The following is a 23,934-nucleotide window of genomic DNA, read 5'->3' on the forward strand; positions in this document are numbered from 1 at the left end:
CGACCATCGTCACCGGAAATCCGCCACGCCATCAAGGACAAGGAACCCTCTAGAACCATTTGATAAGGCGTACCGTTCGGATTGAGAAGAAGCGAGGGAAACAGGGGGAGTCGGATTGGAGAATCCCAAGAAAGTTCCAGAAGAACTGGAAGCCATACTTGAGACTTCCAGATTGGAGTTATGAGCACAATGGATGCCAGCTGGCGACACACTTGGGCAGATGTTCGAGTAATCATCGCAAAGGGAGGGAAGGCGTAAGCTGTCTCCTGACTCCAGTCCTGTAGAAATGCATCCATAGCTGTCGACAACGGATCTGGTCTCCAACTGAAGAACCTGGGGATCTGATGGTCCAATCTGGAAGCAAAAATATCGACCGAAAACGGTCCTCAAAGTTGGGACAGAGACGAAAACACTTCTGGATGAAGTTTCCATAGACTGGAGTGCTTTGAGATGCCAGGAGTGAAAGTCTGCAACTTGATTCTGACTTCCCGGGAGGTATTGTGCTGTTACAGAAACCCAGTGGTCCAGGCAGTACTTCCAAAAACTGGACGCCAGATTGGAAGTGTTTTGGACCGAGTGCCACCTAGATGATTGATATACCAGACCGCAGAAATATTGTCCATCTTCAAGAGGACGCTCGATTGGATCGAGTCCTTGATCCAGCATTTGACTGCAAATGAACCAGCTAGTAGTTCGAGACAATTTATATGTAAGCTCTGTTCCTGAAGGTACCATGTTCCCCCGGTAGAGAAATCCCCGCATCGAGCACCCCAGCCTATTCTGCTGGCATCTGACTCTATAACCAAGTCTGGAGCGGAACCGAAAATAGCTCTGCCGTTCCAGGCTTCCATATGTGAAAGCCACCAACAAATTTCCTCTGACGCCTCTTGTGAAAGGGTCACTTTTTGAGAGTACGTTAGGCCTTTGCGTAGGTGAGCTGCTTTGAGACGTCGAAGAGCTTGGTAATGCAGCGGACCCGGGAAAATTGCCTGAATAGAGGAAGAAAGAAATCCTATGAGGCGGGCTATTTGACGCAGGGAGACTTTTTGCTTGACCAGGGGGCGACGTAATTCATGAGGTATTTTCGTCATCTTGCGGGAAGGAAGACTTAGAGTCGCAGGCACCGAATCGATAGTGAAGCCTAAAAAGACCAGTCTTTGAGAAGGGGTTAAGAGGGACTTGGCTTCGTTTATGATAAACCCTAGGCCTTGTAACAAGTTGACAGTTACCTGTAGATGGACAGAAAGTTGTTTGGGACATTTGGCTAGTAGTAAAATATCGTCGAGATAAACAATTAACCGAATTCACTGAGCTCTGAGATGTTCCACCACTGGTTTGAGCACCTTGTGAAGCACCACGGAGCTGAGGAAAGTCTGAACGGAAGGGTAGTGAACTCAAATTTTTGATTGTCCCAGAAAAATTGAAGAAATCGAGACAAGCCTTCCAATCCAGAGGGCGCAACACATCTTGAAGAAGGTGGATCCCTTCCATTTTGAAGTGGCGATACACAAGCCACTCGTTGAACTCTTTTAGATTGATGACCGTTCGACGACCGCCATCTGTTTTGTCCACTAGGAAGATATTGCTTATGAAACCCCAAGGATGAGGAATAATCGGACAGATAGCTTGTTTATGCAACAAGGCTGAAATTTCGGTGTCCACCAAAACTGCGTCTTGCAAGGAAAACACTAGGGGTTTTAGAAGGGAAGAGTTCCTACAAATTCTATATGGAAACCTTGAATTGTTTGCAAGACCCATGCATCCTGTGTAATTTGATTCCATTGAAGGATGAAATTCGCCAAACGACCACCTACTTTTAAAAGGGAAGAAGGGATAACACTTAACGTAAGAGAATGTTGATGAAGATCCTCTGCCACCACGATGTCTGAAGCGTCTGGCCCTTGTTGGGTAGAAGTTGGCAAAGCGGTTGTGATCTTGGAACTGTCTGTGTCTGGAGCCTTGACCTCTGAAGGAGTTGGTTGATTGTAGACAGCCAGACGAGCGGCCCCTGCCTCGGCCGGCCCCATGGAAAATTCGAGTGGGAAAAACCTTTTTCATTGGGGAGTGTGCTTTGTCCAGGGAAATGAAAGTATTGACAAACTTCCCTAACTCCTTTATGAAGGGTTCACCAAACAAACCTCCTTGCGCTACCGGACCTGCTTCAGAATCGCCTAGATCTCCTAGCTTGGGGTCCACTTTAATTAATAAAGAACATCGGCGTTCGGTGGAAAGGGCACAGTTAGCATTCCCCAAAAAAATGATAGCGCGCTGTGGTCAGCTGACAGAACTTCGGGAGAAATTAAAGTACCAGAGGATTTAGCATCTTCCACCATGTCCAGGATTTTTGTCAAGGGGCCCAAGGCATCAAGAGGTTTGTCTTGACATGCCCTCCAAGACCTGTCAATTCCTTTCTTACGATCTTTTATGGATTTTTGAAGAAAAGTAGACATCCTGGGGTCTAACTCCGGAGTGATGGCCACCTTGTCTGCTAAAGAAGGTCGAGGACATTCTGCCCAAAGACAATTACGAGTGTTCTTCTCCAGCGGCTCCCTTATGCCTGCCGCTACGTAAGATACCACCTTGTCAGACGGTGCCCATTCAGACGACCTAGGATGGATAATGTCATCTGGATCTAACATGTCTGAGACTTGAGGAGCAGGCTGCGGCCCAGAAGGAAGCCAAGGTCTGAATGGACTGGCGTCCATTTCCTGGTCCCCAGAAGAATCACTGTTAGGGAAGCTTGGTGACAGGGGCCTTGAGGAATCTAAAGAAAAGGGGGGGTCCGAAGGGGAAATTAGGGAATTCCTGACTTTATCAAAAAGATTTACGTTGATACCCAATTCACGAGGACGCTTAGCTGGAGGCGCGCCTGTGAAAGCATCACTGGAGGCAGGAGGGAACGAAGGAATAACAGTAGAGGCTAAGAACTTTGCGCATTTGCGCGCTATCTGTTGAGATAGTCTGTCCTCTAGGGGACCAATTGCTTCAGAGACAGCCCTATAAATGGACGCGTCCACAGCATAAAAAAATTCCTTCTTCTCATTAGGATCCATATTAGAAATATGGAAAAAAGTATAGAATAATATAAATGATAAAATATTTAGAGTAGTATTACAGAAATATGATATATATATATATATATATATATATATATATATATATATATATATATATATATATATATATATATATATATATATATATGTGCAACTCCACTGGTCTTCAAACAGTGACGCACTCTGGCTGCTGGTGCAGATAGAGGGTTAAGACCAAAACCCTTGAAATATCGAGCAACAAAAGAGCACTGCACTCCCGGAGGCTAAGTCATCCAACATCTTTATTAACGTGCAATTTAGAATTCCATCAGACTCCACAACGCGTTTCAACAATCTGTCTTCTTCAAGTGGTTTTGTCTGCTGCTAGCTCACCATCTTCACATTAAGGGCTTTTATACTGGATTCTGGGATTGGTAGATAAGTCACTGATTACACCTGAGCCTACTGACTTCATTTTAGCGTTTTTGGCACGATTTTTGCTCTTTTATTCTTATTTATAGTGCTTCGTGCCAATGCCAATGAAATAATCTCTGAGTCTGGGGAATTATGTGAATAATATTTGCATTGGCACGAAGCACTATAAATAATGAACACTAAGAGATATTAATCTATCTACTACTGAATGAAAGAGCAAAAATCGTGCCAAAAACGCTAAAATGAAGTCAGTAGGCTCAGGTGTAATCAGTGACTTAACTACCAATCCCACAATCCAGTATAAAAGCCCTTAATGTGAAGATGGTGAGCTAGCAGCAGACAAAACCACTTGAAAAAGACAGATTGTTGAAACGCGTTGTGGAGTCTGATGGAATTCTAAATTGCACGTTAATAAAGATGTTGGATGACTTAGCCTCCGGGAGTGCAGTGCTCTTTTGTTGCTCGATATTTCAAGGGTTTTGGTCTTAACCCTCTATCTGCACCAGCAGCCAGAGTGCGTCACTGTTTGAAGACCAGTGGAGTTGCAAATCAATCACAGTGGCAGCACCCAGCACCGACAGGATTGTGTTACATCATACGAGGAATTTGAAGTGGGCGAGGAGATACTAATCTCCAGCGTGTGCACTCAGCATTTGAAGACTTGAAATAAAGGATTCTTACTTCAATTACGCCTGGCGCAACTTCAAACAGAGTTAACAACCTCAGCAATAAACATTGGTGAGTGTTTGTGAGTGAAAACTGTTGGTGCCGATGCGGCCTCGCCATTGAAAGAAAATTCAGCGGCAATTGGGGTCCGGATGCGAACTTTAAACAATATGTTAAGAACTGTGCATAGCTGGCACTTTAAGTCACGCTACAAATTGAAAAACGAATTAATAACAAATGAAATAATCTCTGAGTCTGGGGAATTATGTGAATAATATTTGCATTGGCACGAAGCACTATAAATAATGAACACTAAGAGATATTAATCTATCTACTACTGAATGAAAGAGCAAAAATCGTGCCAAAAACGCTAAAATGAAGTCAGTAGGCTCAGGTGTAATCAGTGACTTAACTACCAATCCCACAATCCAGTGTAAAAGCCCTTAATGTGAAGATGGTGGGCTAGCAGCAGACAAAACCACTTGAAAAAGACAGATTGTTGAAACGCGTTGTGGAGTCTGATGGAATTCTAAATTGCACGTTAATAAAGATGTTGGATGACTTAGCCTCCGGGAGTGCAGTGCTCTTTTGTTGCTCGATATATATATATATATATGTATGTATGTATATATATATATATATATATATATATATATATATATATATATATATATATATATATATATATATATAAAACTGGGTGTCAGTTTATAGACTGAAGAGTGTTATACACTTAAGTAAGATAGGCTAAAGCCAGGGACAGCAACACCCCAGTGCACAGAGAAATCTAGAGGGGTAAATAGCAATATTTATTGCTTGCCTGGGAGTATGTCCCATAAAAAGGCAATATTATAATCGAAAGGGTTAAGTATGTTACATTAAAAAAAAAAATACAGACCCCGAAGAAGCAAAAGGGGCCGTCAGAGCCTTTCTTCTTCTTCTTTTTTTTTTTTTTTTCTTTTTTAAATGTTTAAAATTATATAAATACAGACCCTAGCAAGCAGGCCATCTCTCTCCAGGCAGGGGAACTTTCAATATGCAAGCGAAAAAACAAACGCGCTGAGGAGAAAACTCGCTCCGTTCTGAGGATAAAAAAGGAAAGCGCGTGTTTCCTTCAGCGCGTCCGTTGCTAGGGGAAACCTTCCCGACGAGCACCCTCTGACGGTCGTCGGGAAGTTCCTTACAGTGCACCAACTAAAAACGCTTGCGAAGGGGCGAAAACGCTCCCGCGAGTTAACAAAGCAATATAATCACAATGAAGCCGAATAACAATACAAATAATACACAATGGCACACAATTAACGAGAGCAAGAATAAATGATGAATTAACTCGGCTGCGAGCAGCGAAGAAAGAGGAGGAGGAGATACCAAGGAAGGACTATGTTATGGACTGTACTCCTTTTTCCCAAGTGTTAATGGGAGTTGTAGTTATTGTTTCTTTTCTTGGCTGCTGGATCAATAAAGTGGAGAAAGCAAGGCATAATCCACGCCTACGGTCCTGACATAGAATTGGACTCTCCCCTGCGTCCTCAAATACAGGGAAAGACCTCAATTAATGGCCAGTGTTGGACTTTTGCTTATGCAGGGTCATCCCCAGTCTTTTTGCCTCCTGCCTCCTATTTTTTTCTGACCTGTCGCTGTTGGCTTTTCAACTCTGAGCACTTTACCACTGCTAACCAGTGCTAAAGTGCATATGCTCTCCTGTTTAAATTGTATGTAAGTGGTTTATCCATGATTGGCATATTTGATTTACTAGTAAGTCCCTAGTAAGGTGCACTAGAGGTGCCAGGGCCTGTAAATCAAATGCTACTAGTGGGCCTGCAGCACTGGTTGTGCCACCCACATAAGTAGCTCTGTAATCATGTCTCAGACCTGCCACTGCAGTGTCTGTATGTGTATTCTTACACTGTAAATTCGACTTGGCAAGTGTACCCACTTGCCAGGCCTAAACCTTCCCTTTTCTTACATGTAAGGCACCCCTAAGGTAGGCCCTAGGTAGCCCCAAGGGCAGGGTGCAGTGTATGGATAAGGTAGGACATATAGTAATGTGGTTTATATGTCCTGACAGTGAAATACTGCCAATTTCGTTTTCACTGTTGCAAGGTCTGTCTCTCTCTCATAGGATAATATGGGGGCTACCTTTAAATATGATTAAAGTGTAGATTCCCCTAGAGAGTAGATGGACATGTGGAGTTTGGGATCCCTGAACTCACAATTTAAAAATACATCTTTTAGTAAAGTTGATTTTAAGATTGTGAGTTTGGAAATGCCACTTTTAGAAAGTGAGCATTTTCTTGCTTAAACCATTCTGTGACTCTGCCTTGTTTGTGGATTCCCTGTCTGGGTCAGTTTGACAGTTGGGTTGTTTTTCACCTCACACCAGACAGTGACACAAAGGGAGCTGGGGTGTGATCTGCATTTCCTGATTAGCCATCTCTGCTAGGAGGGAGGGGTGGAGTGGTCACTCTCATCTGAAAGGACTGTGCCTGCCTCTGACAATGCTGTCTCCAACCCCCTGGTGTGTGTCTGAGGCCTTGCCTGGGCAAGGCAGGATTTCACAAGAAGGTGTGAGTCCCCTTTGAAGGAAGGTGACTTCAAAGACTAAAATGGGTATAAGAAGGGCACCCAAACTTACAAACTTCAGAAACACTTCTGGAATCAAGGGGAACCTCTGCCTGGAGAAGAGCTGATCGCTGAGGAACAAGTGCTGCCCTGCCTGTGACTGTGCTTTGTGGAGCTTTCCTGCAGTGCTGCTTCTGCCAGAGTAAGAGGGCAAAGACTGGACTTTGTGTGCCTTCCATCTTGAAGAAGAAATCTCCAAGGGCTTGATGTAGAGCTTGCCTCCTGTTATTGAAGTCTCAGGGATAGCAAAGACTTCTTCCTGCCAGCACCTGGAGTCTCTGGAGAGACCCCTACTCTGCTCTGTGGTGCCCTTCCAGTTCCTGGGACCCTGAAAGGAGAGGCTGGCAGCCTAAGGACAAAAATACACGCACCGAGCGCCGTGCGGAGAAAAGATCGACGCGAATCCGATCGCGGCTGAGAAAACGACGCGACGCCGGCTCCGCAGCTGAGAAACGACGCCGCAGGAAACGCGACCGGAGAATCGACGCCCGGAGCAGGAGAAACGACGCGCAGCATCGCTGACGAAGGCTGAGAGATCGCAACCTGCGCCGCGGGACTTTCGGACCGTCGCGTGGCTGGCTGTTTCGACGCGCATCGCCGTGCCGAGTTGTTTTCGACGCATATAACCGTGCAGGGTTATTTTCGACGCGCACAGCCCGTGCGGGGTTATTTTTGACGCAAACCAGGTACATTTACACGCTAGCAGCGCTAGTGTGTTGTTACAACTACATAAAGACTCTTTTTATTTTAAACCTTTAAAAAATCATAACTTGACTTGTGTATGTTGGATTTTTGTCGTTTTGGTCTTGTTTTGTCTAGATAAATATTTCCTATTTTTCTAAACTGGTGTTGTGTCATTTTGTAGTGTTTTCATTAAGTTACTGTGTGTGTTGGTACAAATACTTTGCGCCCAGCACTCTGAGGTTAAGCCTACTGCTCTGCCAAGCTACCAAGGGGGTAAGCAGGGGTTAGCTGAGGGTGATTCTCTTTTATCCTAACTAGAGTGAGGGTCCTTGCTTGAACAGGGGGTAACCTGACTGTCAACCAAAGACCCCATTTCTAACATTGGTGACCAGCGGTCGGGATTGGACTTGTATTTGTACTTGACATACAGTAATTAAGTGTACACTACTGTTTTGATCTCAGACCACTACGTGACCACATACTACTAGTCTTGTGATTTTTGTTTTTTTTACTTGGACTGTTTTTCTCTGCATTCAGTTTCTTTTTTTTTTTTTTTTCGCTGATCCCGTGATTGACTTTTCTGAAACTTCATTTGAGAACTTGCTTTTCTGTTTTTGGAACTGTGCATATTTTTTTTTACCTCTCATCATGTCTCAGTCTGGAGATGCCCTAGCTGAAGCTGCTTTTGACTTGGAGAAATTGGAGAGCTACAAAGTGGCTCAGTTGAAGCAGTTTTGTAGTAATGTTGGCTGTCCCATTAAGAGCTCATCCAAGAAGGATGAGCTGCAAAAGGCGCTGAGGGCCTGGGTGACAGCCAAAGCAGCTGAGGGGCACACAGATGAGGAGCCAGAGGGGGAAGAGGAGTTGCAAGTCACTCACACTGATGTAGTGGGTGGGCCTGCTATGTCTCAGGGGAGAATCTCCAGGGCAGGTAGCAGTGTGTCCTCCAAGAGTCTGACACCTGGAGAGTTACAGGACAGACAGGCAGAGAGGGAGTACCAGTTGGAGCTGAAAAGGCTCAGTCTAGAGGTGGAACAGAGAAAGCTCGATTGGGAGCTGGAAGAAAGGAGGAGGAACTTAGAGATTAAAAAAATGATTTATGCTTACGAGCTTAAATTGAAAGAGCTGGAAGTCATGAGGGCTGAGTCCAGCTGGAATGGTGGCAGCAACAATTGTATATCCAGTGATGCTGCAGAAGTGCACATGCCCAGAGAGGTGGTGCCCTACTTGAAGGAGGGAGTTAACACACGCCAGGAGGTTCAGGGGTATGAGGTAGCTCCAGTGATGCACAGGGTCCCTGAGGTGGATTGGGGAACTGGCATGGGGAGTCATATTCCTACTGGTGGGAGGGACACTCTACTGACTCTAGGTGAGAGTGACAGGGAGAGGGGTTCCCCCCAGGTAGAAGTCCTGGTTATGGAGTGTGAAAACATCCCAGAAGAGTGTGGGTTGAGTGTCAGGGACAGTCAGGTACTGTCTCACCAGTCTCAGGAGGGTGATGTGGGGTGCTTTTTCAAAGCAGAGTCACTGGATGGTTGGGTGAAGGGTACTTTGGTTAATTCATGTGAGGGGCTGAGTGATGTAATTGCTGGAGAGCATATGTCTAGTCCTTATTTTCCAGAGCTATGCCAACACCAGGTGGAGTGTGAGTTCTCTGACCCCAGGGAGCTTACAATGGGGGCAGACTTCTGGGTGAGTACCAGAGAGTCTGAAGAGGCATTTGGGGGTGCTCCTGAGAGGAGTGGTCTAGGTAGTTCCCAACCAGGTGAGGTAGGGAAGGATTGTAGTGTCCCAGGTAGGTCCCAGTGTAGTGGGATGGGTGAGGGACCCCATGTCCAGTCTCAGAGGAGAGGGAATGGGGATGGGTTGAGGCCCAAGGTGCCCGAGATCCGGTCCCAGGTCCTGGAGGGTTCCCTGCGGGAACACCAGGAGGGGAGCCTAGCCTGTACCATAGGGCCATCTGTTGAGGGAGACCCCACAGTGTCAGGAGAACTTGGGGGGGCCGCTGTAGCCAGCGTCCCACCAGTTCTGGTGTCTGGCAGTACCACTCCTAGTGAGGGGGTGCAGAAGTCCAGACAGAGGGTTGAGAGGGGGTTGCGGACCCCAGTGGAGAACCTGGAGGGTCAGGGGTCAGCTCTGAGAGCAGAGCCCCCCATGAATGACCTTGGTGAGACCATTTCTGGGTTGGGGGGAATCCAGACTCTGTCAGATGGGCAGAGGTCAGGAGACCTGCACCAGCCAGACTCTTGTGTGGCCCTTCGGGACAGTGTGTCCCTTGAGGGGGGTAAGTGTGCCCCCCTGGAAGTCCTGGTGTGCCAGGCAATGGTTCAACCGCAGGGTGGTGACTCTGGGTTGAATGATCAGGTTCAGGGGGTAAACTCTGACCTGATAGGGGGTAGGTGTGCTCCCAAGGAAGTCCTGGTGTGCCAGGAAGTGGTTCAACCGCAGGGTGGTGACCCTGGGTTGGATGACCAGGTTCAGAGGGTAAACTCTGACCTGGTAGGGGGTAGGTATGCCCCCCAGGAAGTCCTGGGTTGCCAGGCAGTGATCCAGTCTGTGGGTACAGACCCTGGATTGGGAGGCCAGGTTAAGGGTGTCCCACCTGACCTGGAGGAAGGGGCTACTGCTAACAGTGCCCCTACCATGTTGTCTTCTGGGGGGGCCGCTCCTAGTTGGGTGGTTCAGGACCCCAGAAGAGAGGGCAGGGGGAGGGAAGCCTCACCCCTGGCCCTGGTCCAACCTGAAGGTACAGACCCCAGGTTGGAGGATCAGTTTCAGGTTAACATCCCTGCACTGGTGGAAGAATTGTGCAGGACTGCTTCTACGAGCACCCTGACAGTTTTTTACTCTGGGGGTGCCGCTTCTGCAGGGAGGTTACAGAGCCCCAGAGGGGAGGACCAGGGTCAGGTTGTCATCCCTGACCTGGTGGAAGAGAGAGTGGTCAAAGGGTGCCAGGCACCTGGGGCTACCACCCCCCACTCTCCACAGTCACAGTGGTTAGAGAGGCCTGAGGTCGGGCTCTCATCCCTGACAGTTGTCTGGGGCCACTGTGGCTTGCTGTCCTGGTGGACAGAGTTGCCCCTGGGGGGGGGAGGACGAGAGTCACACCCCGGGGGTGGAGTGGGCAACACCACTGTGTTGGCCCTGGTGGTACTATCTGCCCATTGCAATACATCTGTGAGCAAAGTAAAGTTAGGTGTTGCACAGATGGTGTCTGTAGATGTGGAGAAGGGTTCCCCATGGGTTAGCTTAGTGGGCCCTGAGAGTATGGACAGAGGGATCCAACTGGAGTCAGGACGGCGGAGAACTGGAACATGCCCCTGCTGTTGTGGGCCTGGGTCCCTGTTCTATCGCCCCAATCAGGGAAGTACATCAAGGTATTGATTGTTCTCCCCTGGCTTTAGGCTGGTAGGGGGTCGTGTTGGACTTTTGCTTATGCAGGGTCATCCCCAGTCTTTTTGCCTCCTGCCTCCTATTTTTTTCTGACCTGTCGCTGTTGGCTTTTCAACTCTGAGCACTTTACCACTGCTAACCAGTGCTAAAGTGCATATGCTCTCCTGTTTAAATTGTATGTAAGTGGTTTATCCATGATTGGCATATTTGATTTACTAGTAAGTCCCTAGTAAGGTGCACTAGAGGTGCCAGGGCCTGTAAATCAAATGCTACTAGTGGGCCTGCAGCACTGGTTGTGCCACCCACATAAGTAGCTCTGTAATCATGTCTCAGACCTGCCACTGCAGTGTCTGTATGTGTATTCTTACACTGTAAATTCGACTTGGCAAGTGTACCCACTTGCCAGGCCTAAACCTTCCCTTTTCTTACATGTAAGGCACCCCTAAGGTAGGCCCTAGGTAGCCCCAAGGGCAGGGTGCAGTGTATGGATAAGGTAGGACATATAGTAATGTGGTTTATATGTCCTGACAGTGAAATACTGCCAATTTCGTTTTCACTGTTGCAAGGTCTGTCTCTCTCTCATAGGATAATATGGGGGCTACCTTTAAATATGATTAAAGTGTAGATTCCCCTAGAGAGTAGATGGACATGTGGAGTTTGGGATCCCTGAACTCACAATTTAAAAATACATCTTTTAGTAAAGTTGATTTTAAGATTGTGAGTTTGGAAATGCCACTTTTAGAAAGTGAGCATTTTCTTGCTTAAACCATTCTGTGACTCTGCCTTGTTTGTGGATTCCCTGTCTGGGTCAGTTTGACAGTTGGGTTGTTTTTCACCTCACACCAGACAGTGACACAAAGGGAGCTGGGGTGTGATCTGCATTTCCTGATTAGCCATCTCTGCTAGGAGGGAGGGGTGGAGTGGTCACTCTCATCTGAAAGGACTGTGCCTGCCTCTGACAATGCTGTCTCCAACCCCCTGGTGTGTGTCTGAGGCCTTGCCTGGGCAAGGCAGGATTTCACAAGAAGGTGTGAGTCCCCTTTGAAGGAAGGTGACTTCAAAGACTAAAATGGGTATAAGAAGGGCACCCAAACTTACAAACTTCAGAAACACTTCTGGAATCAAGGGGAACCTCTGCCTGGAGAAGAGCTGATCGCTGAGGAACAAGTGCTGCCCTGCCTGTGACTGTGCTTTGTGGAGCTTTCCTGCAGTGCTGCTTCTGCCAGAGTAAGAGGGCAAAGACTGGACTTTGTGTGCCTTCCATCTTGAAGAAGAAATCTCCAAGGGCTTGATGTAGAGCTTGCCTCCTGTTATTGAAGTCTCAGGGATAGCAAAGACTTCTTCCTGCCAGCACCTGGAGTCTCTGGAGAGACCCCTACTCTGCTCTGTGGTGCCCTTCCAGTTCCTGGGACCCTGAAAGGAGAGGCTGGCAGCCTAAGGACAAAAATACACGCACCGAGCGCCGTGCGGAGAAAAGATCGACGCGAATCCGATCGCGGCTGAGAAAACGACGCGACGCCGGCTCCGCAGCTGAGAAACGACGCCGCAGGAAACGCGACCGGAGAATCGACGCCCGGAGCAGGAGAAACGACGCGCAGCATCGCTGACGAAGGCTGAGAGATCGCAACCTGCGCCGCGGGACTTTCGGACCGTCGCGTGGCTGGCTGTTTCGACGCGCATCGCCGTGCCGAGTTGTTTTCGACGCATATAACCGTGCAGGGTTATTTTCGACGCGCACAGCCCGTGCGGGGTTATTTTTGACGCAAACCAGGTACATTTACACGCTAGCAGCGCTAGTGTGTTGTTACAACTACCTAAAGACTCTTTTTATTTTAAACCTTTAAAAAATCATAACTTGACTTGTGTATGTTGGATTTTTGTCGTTTTGGTCTTGTTTTGTCTAGATAAATATTTCCTATTTTTCTAAACTGGTGTTGTGTCATTTTGTAGTGTTTTCATTAAGTTACTGTGTGTGTTGGTACAAATACTTTGCGCCCAGCACTCTGAGGTTAAGCCTACTGCTCTGCCAAGCTACCAAGGGGGTAAGCAGGGGTTAGCTGAGGGTGATTCTCTTTTATCCTAACTAGAGTGAGGGTCCTTGCTTGAACAGGGGGTAACCTGACTGTCAACCAAAGACCCCATTTCTAACAGCCAGGTTTCGCCTAGTGTGAACAGGGCTCCAGTGCATTCCCCAGCAGTAGCACGAGAGGAGGCCACTGGCATATAAACCGGCCAAAGATCCCTTGGAGTCTCCCCCTGAGCTAAGCAAAGAAAACAAGCCCAGAAGCCTAGGGCATGTGAGCCAGACAGTCAAACAATTCCAACCCAGGCTATGAAGACACCTAGGGGGTTATTCTAACTTTGGAGGAGTGTTAATCCGTCCCAAAAGTGACGGTAAAGTGACGGATATACCACCAGCCGTATTACGAGTTCCATAGGATATAATGGACTCGTAATACGGCTGGTGGTAAATCCGTCACTTTTCCGTCACTTTTGGGACGGATTAACACCTCCTCCAAAGTTAGAATAACCCCCCTAATGTATTAGCATTTTTTTGGGAATACCCTAAGCAAAAGGCTTAGTACCCTTCTAGAGCCAAAATTGCTCCCAGGGATCGCTTAGTTGCAATTGAAAAATGTCTGAGTAACTATGGAGAGGGGCATGTGTTAGGGCCTGCTAGGCAGACATCTTGTGATAACCTTATCCCAAATTCCCCAGTTACCCAGACTTCCTCCATGAACGCTAATCTTATTGGCTCTGAGGACATATTTCCAGTACTATTATCCACAGGAGGGATAGTATCTTACTGCCAGAACAAAGTTATTCAATCAAAGTTGCTAAACAGAATCAACCAGAGCCTCTCCCATTGATCTGTTTACCAGCAGCATGTTGTCAGTATGTGGCAATATGGCTAACATTCCAAGTTTGGCCCCTGGAGCGATAGAATCTCCATCCCAGTTAAAAAAAAAAAAGAAAGTGACTGATTGGCTCTATTTCAATGTTAAATGTAATATCCACCTCTACAATGAGATTCTTTTGGTATGCAGGGTTCGAGGGGTGGACCCTTTGTCTAGGAAATTCAAAGGTGATTGCATAATTGTCAGTTTTCAGCAGCCCAAAGTGGTGGGTGCAGTTATATCTCATGCCAGGGCAAGAACACTAAAGCCTGGTCCAATAAAGTGATTACCACTTGGCTTCTTCTACAGACATTTGGGCCCATCTTTACCCTCCTGTGTTCCACAAAATAGTCCAAATTAGTCACTGTATCTTGCTGATACATTTTTTTTTTCAAACAGGTTTATGGCCTAGTCTTCTTTGGAGGAAAGTGACTAACAATGAGGCAAGGAGCGTGGCCATAACAATGAATTGGTCCTGCGAGTTTCCCCTGAGATTGACAGTTCACATCATGCTACTAATAATAATCCTTTGCAGTCTGCCACCTCAGTTAGCCCAGAGTCATCTGTGGGGGGAAAAACAGAATCATAGACCTGTCTGCTGAAGTCGATGTCCACAGGAGTACCTCTTTCTTTTGTCACCCGTATGAGAGGAAGCGTCATGATGATCTTACTTCCCCTCTTCTGGTGTCTCCAGTGCTGAAGCAGTTGACTACGCAGACCTTTCCTCCCAATTTCAATTTGAAGTTATTGATCTGGAACGTTGCAGGATTAGCCTCCAAATTCTAGATTAAAGATTGGGCCATACCCATGAATAGCTTTGATATTGTAATTTTACAAGAGACGTGGGCGCTGGACAGTTATACATATTATAATCTACCGGCCTCCTCGTAAGGCTTTGGCAGGTCTGAAGGGGGTTTGGCTGTCTAGTTCAAAGATACCAGTGATTGTAATATGGAGATGGTTTCATTTGAGGGTAGTAATATGCAGGCCTTTGGCCTGAGGTGTGGGGATCTAGTTTTAGTTTGATCGTAATGAATTTTTGTAATAATGATTTTTCAGCCAAGGATAATCAAACTTTCTGTTGTGTATTTGAATTTGTAGACAAAGTAGCCGACAGGAACTCGTGCTTGGGGATACCATTCAACCTCTTATTGGCTTGTGATTTTAATGCTAAACTAGGTGTTTTATCCCCTTTGTCATCCTCTGTATTTTCCCCCTCTAAGCGTGAGCCCAGTCCTGACTCGAATATGGATTCTAGGGGGATGCCATTTAGTCTCTTATTTGGCGCTACATGACCTAGCAAGTGTCATAAATGACCTAACGCTGCATGAGTTTCTGGCATATACCAGTAAGAGGCCTGGTTCTATAATTGATTATATTTTTGTGTCAAGAACCATGCACCTTTATGTTTATAATAAAGAAGCATATATAGCAATCCTAAACCCATATCTATTTCAGTAGGAGTTCCCAAGATAGGGCCAATGCCACGAAAGATGCTGGGTACCGATTAGTTTGGTACTCAGCTAATAATAATAATAATAAATTACCCTGCTGTAGTCTTGGGTAACTTTTGGGAGCTAAATTTTCATGTTGGGGCTTTACTTGCCAAGACCTTAAGCAACGGGCTCGATCATAATTAAAGCCTAACCCCAGACATAAGGAAGCTACAAAAGCATGCAGGAAGGAATATACGCTGATGTTAAATGAGAGAAAGGACTATCTGAAAACCGAACAGTTGGAAAAACTGATGTACACCTGTCAAGCCAAAGACACCCAAGCTTTTTGGAAGGCAGCACATGTTGGCCTCCCTTTAAATAATACATCTAACAGAGTCCGTGTACATATTGGCCCTGAGGAGTGGCTGCATCATTTTAGTAAATTTCCCATACCAATGATAGTAACCAGGCCAGTGAATATGAGGACGATTCCGCACTGCAGTTTGACATTATATTTTCCTCTGGGAGGTGTTTGAAGATATTCTTAATAATCCCTCCAGAAAGGCCGCTATCCCCAATGGGATCCTTGTGGATCTACAAAAGGAAAATCCTGGATTCTGGGACCCCCTGCTTACAAATATTATTAATTCAGCATGTAAAGTTGGTATACCAACCTCCTGGCGATCCTTCATAATTGTGTTTATTTTTTAAAAGGGACACTCAGGATCCGAAATGCCACTTTCCAGTTTCCCACTTCGATTCTCTGGTCAAGATCATTGGTAGAAGTGTGCTATATAGATTCCTCCTCTGGTCCACTGAGAAACAAATCTTCTCACAGGCCCAATATGGGTTCAGGAGAGGTCTTGGAACAGTAGAACAATGTCTAAACCTGCACCTTTCAGTATGCAAATATAAGTTTACTAAACATAGATCCCTTCGACCAGCATTTAGGGACCTATCCAGTGTTTTTGTCTGTGTAAATAGATCGACATTATGGGATATTTTAACTGCCATGGGTCTGGAAGGGGGCTTGGTAACCTTCTTGAGATGCCTAAATATATGGATTTGGTTGCCTCTGCTAGATATGGGGAAGGAGATGAATGTACTGCGTCCTTCTCAGTTAAGCTGAGCGTCCAAAACTACTGTTTCCTGGCACCCTTTTTGTTCCTGCTTTACGTAAACGGGCTAGAATCTGCCCTTTTGAATATGGGAGTCAAACGTCCCGATGGTAAATAAAAAACACATTCCGGTGCTTCTATATGCAGATGATGCAGTGTTGCTTGGCAGGATGGCACATAGCCTTAATTCATTTCTTGCCACCTTTGTCTCTTTTATGAAAGAGCTACACTTGGAAACTAACTTGTCAAAAACCTTTATTATGGTCTGTGGCCCTAAAAATATGAAAACCTGCTGTATGAGTATCAATGACAGATGTATTGAGAGAATGAGCCAGTTTCCTTACCTAGGTTTAATGTTCGACAGTTCTTCCACTTGGGCACTGTGTGTTAGAAAAATGTATTTCGACAAGTATTTGGGACAATTTTCTCCCTCATTTCCTCTGTGGGGAAAACACCTGTAAACCCTATAGTTGAGATCTACAAAAGGAAATGTATTCCTATTCTATCCTGTGGAGCAGGGGTATGGGGCTACAGTGACGTGGGTTGTATGCAAACAGAGGAAAACAGAGTCTGTAGATCCATTATGGGGGTTTCCCCGACAATTTCTCACTTTGTTATCCACCACAAATTGGGTATGAACTATGTTGAGGATTTGATCAACCTTGCTCCTTTGCTGTTGTGGTGCTCAATCTGGTATAATGAGCATGTTAGTCTACATAGAGAGATTATCCTAGACTACTTTACTTGTACCTATGGGATTAGAATTCCACGACTTACATACATCAGGGATAAAACAGCTGCTCTTGGTTGCCCATCCATTTTTAAGAACCCATCTGGCATATGTAAAAAGGATAAAGGGTGGATTTAGGATTGTTTTTAATTTGATAGAAGGACGTGAAGAGAGGGCAGAGAGCTGGTGAAGGGAATACTGTCTTGGACAATCTGCATTGGTGCTAGCACCTTATTTGAATTTGGTGCCGGGATCCTGGGAGTGTTTGTTGCTGGCACAGTTTAGACTGGGTTCTGTTACATGGTTTTTATGCTTCCCACAAGGCCATTTGGCTCATCTAATATATGTAGCTGTCTGTGCAATTAGGTGTCCAATCATACCTTGTTGCACTTTGTATTTTTTGGTAAATGTTATTTCCCTTTTACACAACAAATTATTACCCCTTTTATGTAAGTACAAATTTCACAGATGCAAAGAAGCATTGCTTTATTTGCAGCCGAGTGCTTGAATGTATTTGCAGATGTTGGATCTATTTTAAAATGTGCAAAACGATCACAATGTACTTTTTAACTTGTAGGTATTTTTTTGGTCCTTGACTTTTTATTATATGTATTTATTGTATCTTCTATGATCTGCTCTTAAATGATCGAATATAGATTATTGATTGACTGATTTAAGTCCCTTTTTCACTTCCTGAAGTTCCTGGAGGCAAATTTACATTTACAGTTGTCAATCAAGCACTTGACCTTAATGAGGTATGATGACTGCTCCCAGAGCAGGGACAACAGTCTGAGAGTAGGGAGGTTTTTTCTTCCCCTGGCAAAAAGACCAGTTGCGGTGGGCCCAGGAACTTAATTAAATTCAAAGGATTGGCCCCGTCACAAGTAAATGTCAGGTGACACCTGGAAAGGCCCTGCCTTTGTCCCTATTGTCAGGCTCGCACCAAACCCAGTTGGAGGAATCCTGCTTCCAGACCTGATTTTGAGTGGCCACAGAAGAGGGGGCTGCTCATTACCCTGGCCATGCCTCTGGATGGGCACAAAGGCTTTTCACATGGAGGGAAGGGTTTCCCCAAGTTGTATTCTGGGACTAAGGTGCACTGCGGGACTGTTTGCAGTAGAGCACACAGGATCTACTGTAGAAGTGTGAAGGGTTGTCCCTGCAAACGTTTACCCTATTGGTTAGGAATGGGCCTAGACACCTCTATCCACTAGCTAGTGCCAGGCATATATATGTAACCTCAAGGTACCATTTTTAGAACACTCTCTGGGCCTGTGGAAGAACAGACGAAAGACCACACCTGCCGTTTGATTACTTTGATGAAACCTGAAGCCCTGGACCTGCTTACACTTGTACCTAGAATTAAGTTGTGTACTCCAAGGGTCTTTTGGTCGACCCCCTGTGTGGCTACAGGGGCACAACAAGCTGCAAGAAGCCTTTTGCCTGGAATGCCCAGATGACCACTAGCAGATGGCCAGGAAGTGAACACTGTTGTACCCCTCTGCCTGACACTCCAAGTCTCTAAGTGCCTCCATTGAGATCCTGCAGACCTTAGATGTGTACTCCTATGGTTGTTTGGGCATCAGAAGAAAGTTTGGAAACTATTAAAAAGATTTTGCGGCTTCAGTGGGCCCCCCAAAAAAAGACCAGCAGTCCTACAATGTGGATTTAGATTTTAACTTTGTCTGCCTCAAAGGTTCCTGCACCTCCAAGAAAAACAACGATCCCATTCTCATTGTGCATTTAGAACTTAAAAGGGGGTGCCCTCACACTTAGTAACTTTGCAACTAACCTTCACTAAGTGAGGGTTAGACATATAGGTGACATATTAGTTACTTAAGTGCTGTGTAAAATGGCTCTGATCTAACATGTGCGTTATTTCACTCATGCTGCAGTGGCAGTCCTGTGTAAGGTTTGTCTGAGCTCACTATGGATGGCAAAAGAAATGCTGCAGCCCATAGGGATCTCCTGGAACCCCAATACCCTGGAGGTACCATATACTAGGGAATTATAAGGGTGTTCCAGTGTGCCAATTAGAATTGGTGAAAATGGTCACTAGCCTATAGTGACAATTTTAAAGGCAGAGAGTGCATAAGCATTGAGGTTCTGATTTGCCGAGCCTCAGTGACACAGTTAGTCACTACACAGGTACACACATTCAGGCCACAGACTGTGAGCACTGGGGTCCTGGCTAGCAGGATCCAAGTGAGACAGGCAAAAACAAACTGACATACATGTAAAAATGGGGGTAACATGCCAGGCAAGATGGTACTTTCCTACAGCAGTTCACCATGAAATGAATAGCAAGATAGATAACTTGTTTGTGGTTCTCAGGAAGTAGCTGTAATTAGTGTAACAGGTGCAATGGCACTCAGGCCCTGAGCTGTGAGCAGTCTACTGCTACCAAATTGTGTCTTTTTGGGTCTCAGACACAGACAGCTTTATCTATGTGATGTTAAGACCTGTTCTTTCCAATATACATAGAGTTGGCTTTGTGTCGGCCCTTTGCTCATGACTAAATGGCTTGTTGGCTATCTCAGTTGTCTCCGCTTGATTCAGTGGCGTTCCTCCTTGCTCATGTTTACCCCCTTCCTCCCACCGAACATTTCTTTCTAGGAGTGTGATTGGTTCACTTATATTTTTCACTGCTGACTCTGCTTGGGTTTAGAGCACTACTTTTTTATTTAACTTGCATTCTATAGGAGTGCATGTATTTTCCTGCTCTCTCCACATTGTGTGTAGCTACTTTCCCTTCACTCCCCCACACCACCCATTGTTCTCCAAAGTATTACCTTCTCCCCTAGCTGTTCCTATTGTGTCCCCAGATCCTCCCCATCCAGCTTGTTTTTTTTATTGTTAATATCACTGCTTCGTCTGACCCTCTCCCCTAGGCACCATTTCCCCTGCACCAGCTTAATTTGTATGCATTTATTTGTGTTGTTGTCACCCACCACAATGAGAGAGAGAGAGAGAGAGAGAGAGAGAAATAAATAAATCCACATTGTTTTCCTTATGCGTTGGGTTGTTGCTGCACGATTAAATAAATAAATATACATTTGCATCGGAGGAGAAGTGGTCTTGGCTGTTTTTCTTTCAGGACAGCGTGATATTGGTGAAATATGGAATTTCTTATGTAAGTAGGGTAGTTTACAGAAGATGCAGAAGTCATGGCTCCTCACAAAAGTAAAATACAAATCAGGATGTTAAAATATTTCAACGCGTGAAACAAAAAGTCTGCAAAACTGTTCTGCTCTAAACCAGCATTACTTAAATTGTTGTGCCAACTAAACAGATGTGTTTTTCACGATTTAAAATAACCTCACAGTCATTGTAAACAGTGACCAGAGTTGGTTTTAATGAGCTGGCTTTCATGTGTTTTTTCCTCTTTTGATTGCCTCTGCAGATGCTGTCTGGGAGTGTTTTGGATCTCGAGGTCTACACGCTGCGATTGAGGGCTGGCCCAGTTTACCCTAGAATGGACAAAGAGATTTCTCCTTGGCAGCAGCAAGGACTGCCAGAAACCGTGTCAGTGGGTGACATTTATGTGCGCTGTTCTCCCCTATCATGCAAAGAAGCGGCTAGTTCGAGAGATCAAAAACATCTGTAGGGTTTTGAAATTTTCTCAGCGGGAGGGAGATAATTGTAATCAAACTCAGTTTGAATATGGACCGTTCTCAACACCACTTTTCAAAAGAGTAACGTTCTAAGCTTGTGCTTTGGAAAAGGCAGGACGTGGCCTCCAGCTGATTCCTATTCAGACGTGGAATTTAGATTTGTTTTTCTGCTGTACAGTCGCGGTGGGAGTGTCCCCAGCTCCCTGCGTAATAACAGGCTGAGGTTTGCTGCCTTAGCATCTGCGCCTTGGGTTCTTCTTTGGTAGGCACTTTTAGACTGTTTGTTTTGAACTATACTGGTCTAGGGTGACTGTGCCTTCATTTGCAGATATCAGTCCTGAGACATGTTGTGTACGAAACCCTTAAAGAGAGAGATGACACTTCTTAGGAATGGAAGCCGCAGCCAAACTACAATTTCAGGGTGCCTCGGCATTGTTGGCGAAATTCGAAGTACTCTGTTGTGCCCACGGTGTCAGGAGCATTTTTTTTTCTTGACGTTGCTGTCTTTTTTTAACACTTTTTCGATGCACTGTCCCCTAACTTCGGTGCAGGGCGAGTACTCTAACCAGTAGTTGTTAGGAACCCGCTGAGGAGGCATTGTGCCGGTGTCTGTGTACACAAGACGATCGAGGTTAAAAAACAAAAGCATGGTGGCCTTCTGCTTCTTTACTTGAATATGTAAGATCCCAGTAACTCACAAAGTTCCTGCCACATCTACATTGTGAAACATGGTCAGCACTGTCAGTTAGTCTTGTGCAGTACAAAATCCCTGTAGTTTATTCCACTGTTAAGTCATAAAAAACATAGAAATATACTTGAAAAAAGATTACCTGTTTAAGGGGAGACTTTGCTCAGAAAGAAATTAGTTCATAAAGGTATTGCCCAACCTTCTACAAGAAGGAGATCACGGGAAATGTCCAGAAGTCATATAGCCTATAGCACTTGGTTGACATTTTGGGTAAAATGTCACTGGCACCTTCCTGGTGTAATCTTAGTGAACATATAAATGAGGGGATGAATCTACACTGCAAGAAATGAACAGGAACTGTTACAAAATATGAGCTTTGACTCGAGGGAAGCTTTTTCCACCTCACTGTGCTAGCGAGTTAATAAGTCGTTTAAGAACATTCTCCGGTGGGGTTCATACCATGGAATGGAGCGGCAAAGTGAACACACAAGAACGTTTGCCAGGAGGAGTATGGGACATTCCAGGACATGTCTGAATAGACTGCAGCTCTCTTTCCAGTTGTTTTCGACCTACAGTACAAAATCCGCAAATATTCTTATTGTCACTTTTGAGCCAGGCCATACTTTTGTTTGAACGTTATATACGCCTGACCATTTAAAGCACAGCAGATGTGTAAACTCCGCATTCAGGGATGAGGATTTCCTCTGCAGTCACATGGTCTTCCCTCTTGAAACTATAATCAGACATTTTACTCTTAACACCGGATGGCATATTTGCACAGTTCTGACAGATTTTCACAAAAAACATTCAGAATGATATATTACTGGTTTGGCACAATACGAAGTTCCATCAAAGAACATGCACCATGTTAACCTTTCTTCCAATTTGGGAATGATCTTCAATTTGTGGCCTTCTACCTCCAAGTTCACATTTAACTTTAGCACTAATCTGTGGCCAAAGGCGGCTGCACAGCCCTGTCAAAAGCAGCCAGGAGGTTGTTCTGTGATGCAGATATGTTCAACATGGCCATGGCAGGGTATCTTTTTAGGCACCTGAGAAGCCTAGCACTCTTCCCTTTCTATTCCTCACACTCTTCCCTTTTGCAAGACTGAGTGCCACTTTGATGCGGTTTAGTCCACAACAATACTCCCAAGACACATCGTTTAGTGGGCCCTAGCGGAGTCCACCATTTTTTGGTCAAGTCTTTAAGCGCCTGGTATGTGACTCTAGGCCCATATTTATGCTTTTTGCTGCAAAACTGCGCTAACGGAGTTTTGCAGCTAAAAGTTTAGCGCTGGCTCGCATCATTTCACAAAAGTCAGCCGGGCGCCATGTTTATTGAATGGCACAAGCCAGCGCTAAACCTGGGCTAGCATCTTCAAGAAAGATGTCCTCTGGTGTCTCTCTGGTGTGGGTGGGGGGGTTCCTGTGGCTTGGGGAGGGCACCTGTGGACCCATTCCATGGTGTTTAACCATGGAAATCAGTCCACAGGTCCTCTCTGGTGTCTCTCTGGTGTGGGTGGGGGTGTTCCTGGGGCTTGGGGAGGGCACCTGTGGACCCATTCCATGGTGTTTAACCATGGAAATCCGTCCACAGGTCTCCTAACGCCTGGTCTGACACAGGCGTTAAATAATGGCGCAAAGCAAGCTTTGCACCATTATTTAGCCCCTCCTCCCACCCGTGCGTCATTTGAGTATGGGGGAATAAATATGGGGCTATGGAGATAGCACAATTTTTTAGATGGGAACACTACCTTGCATCTCATTGATGCAAGGTAGGTGCACACATCCAAAAAATGATGCAAACTCCTTTATTTTGACGCTAGACGTGAAAAAAAAAAAAAAATGCGAATGTGGCGCAAACATAGTGTAAATATGCCCCTCAATTTGTAATGGGGTCAGGGTCCCTATAAGTTGCTGGACGAGCGGGATTTCCACTGGGCCCAGTGTAGGTGTGAAACAGAACGTCTGTAATAGGCACCCAGTGTGTGCTGTGCTAACATGTCTTTGCACTGTGAAAAAATGCTGTCTAGTTTCCTGCTTAACATAACGTTTTATAACATAACTTTTTATTTGTAAGCATATATGTTAGTTCTATATAAAATTTGAATTGAAAGAAGAGCAGAGGTCTTCTGGTGAGGCAAACAGTGCAAGTTGCCAAGCTGGGGACCCTACCAATTAATCCCATTTGTGGATTATGGGTATTTTATAATATGACGTGCCCGAGAGTTTTCAATTTCGGTGCATTCTTTGCTTAAGCCAGAGTGGATTTGCGACCATCTTCTCGCTGATCTGGCGTTTATAAATGATTGTACATGCCTTCCTTTATATTCTTTGACAAGAGCTTCATTAAACTTTACTTGAAGTCTGTTTAGTGTCTTGTTTTATTTTAAATCTAAATATCGCATTGTATCCGTTTTGTTTTTTACACTAAAATGGCAAATGTTGCTTTTAACAATTGACCATTAATAGAAACCATGATGTTATCTCTTATTTAGTAAACACTTTCCAGATGTCGACAGCAGAATATTGTAGAATAGTTTATAGACCGGCTAGGTAGGAGGTATATGAAGTTCGGGTGGACAAACATTCGTCTGCTTCCGCACATCAGACTGA

The 23,934-nt window shown here is 45.3% G+C and overlaps 1 protein-coding gene across 1 annotated transcript in view; it reads left to right on the forward strand.

Moving 5' to 3' along the window:
* Positions 1-23,686, forward strand: part of KLHL25 (kelch like family member 25) — a 295,338-nt gene extending 271,652 nt beyond the window's left edge. Inside the window, exon 3 of the mRNA XM_069222734.1 lies at positions 20,420-23,686. The gene's annotated coding sequence lies outside the window, so the exon portion shown is untranslated. The remainder of the gene's footprint in view (positions 1-20,419) is intronic.
* Positions 23,687-23,934: the final 248 nt, after the last annotated feature.

This window comes from Pleurodeles waltl, chromosome 3_1, assembly GCF_031143425.1.
Source record: "Pleurodeles waltl isolate 20211129_DDA chromosome 3_1, aPleWal1.hap1.20221129, whole genome shotgun sequence".
NCBI lineage: Eukaryota > Metazoa > Chordata > Amphibia > Caudata > Salamandridae > Pleurodeles > Pleurodeles waltl.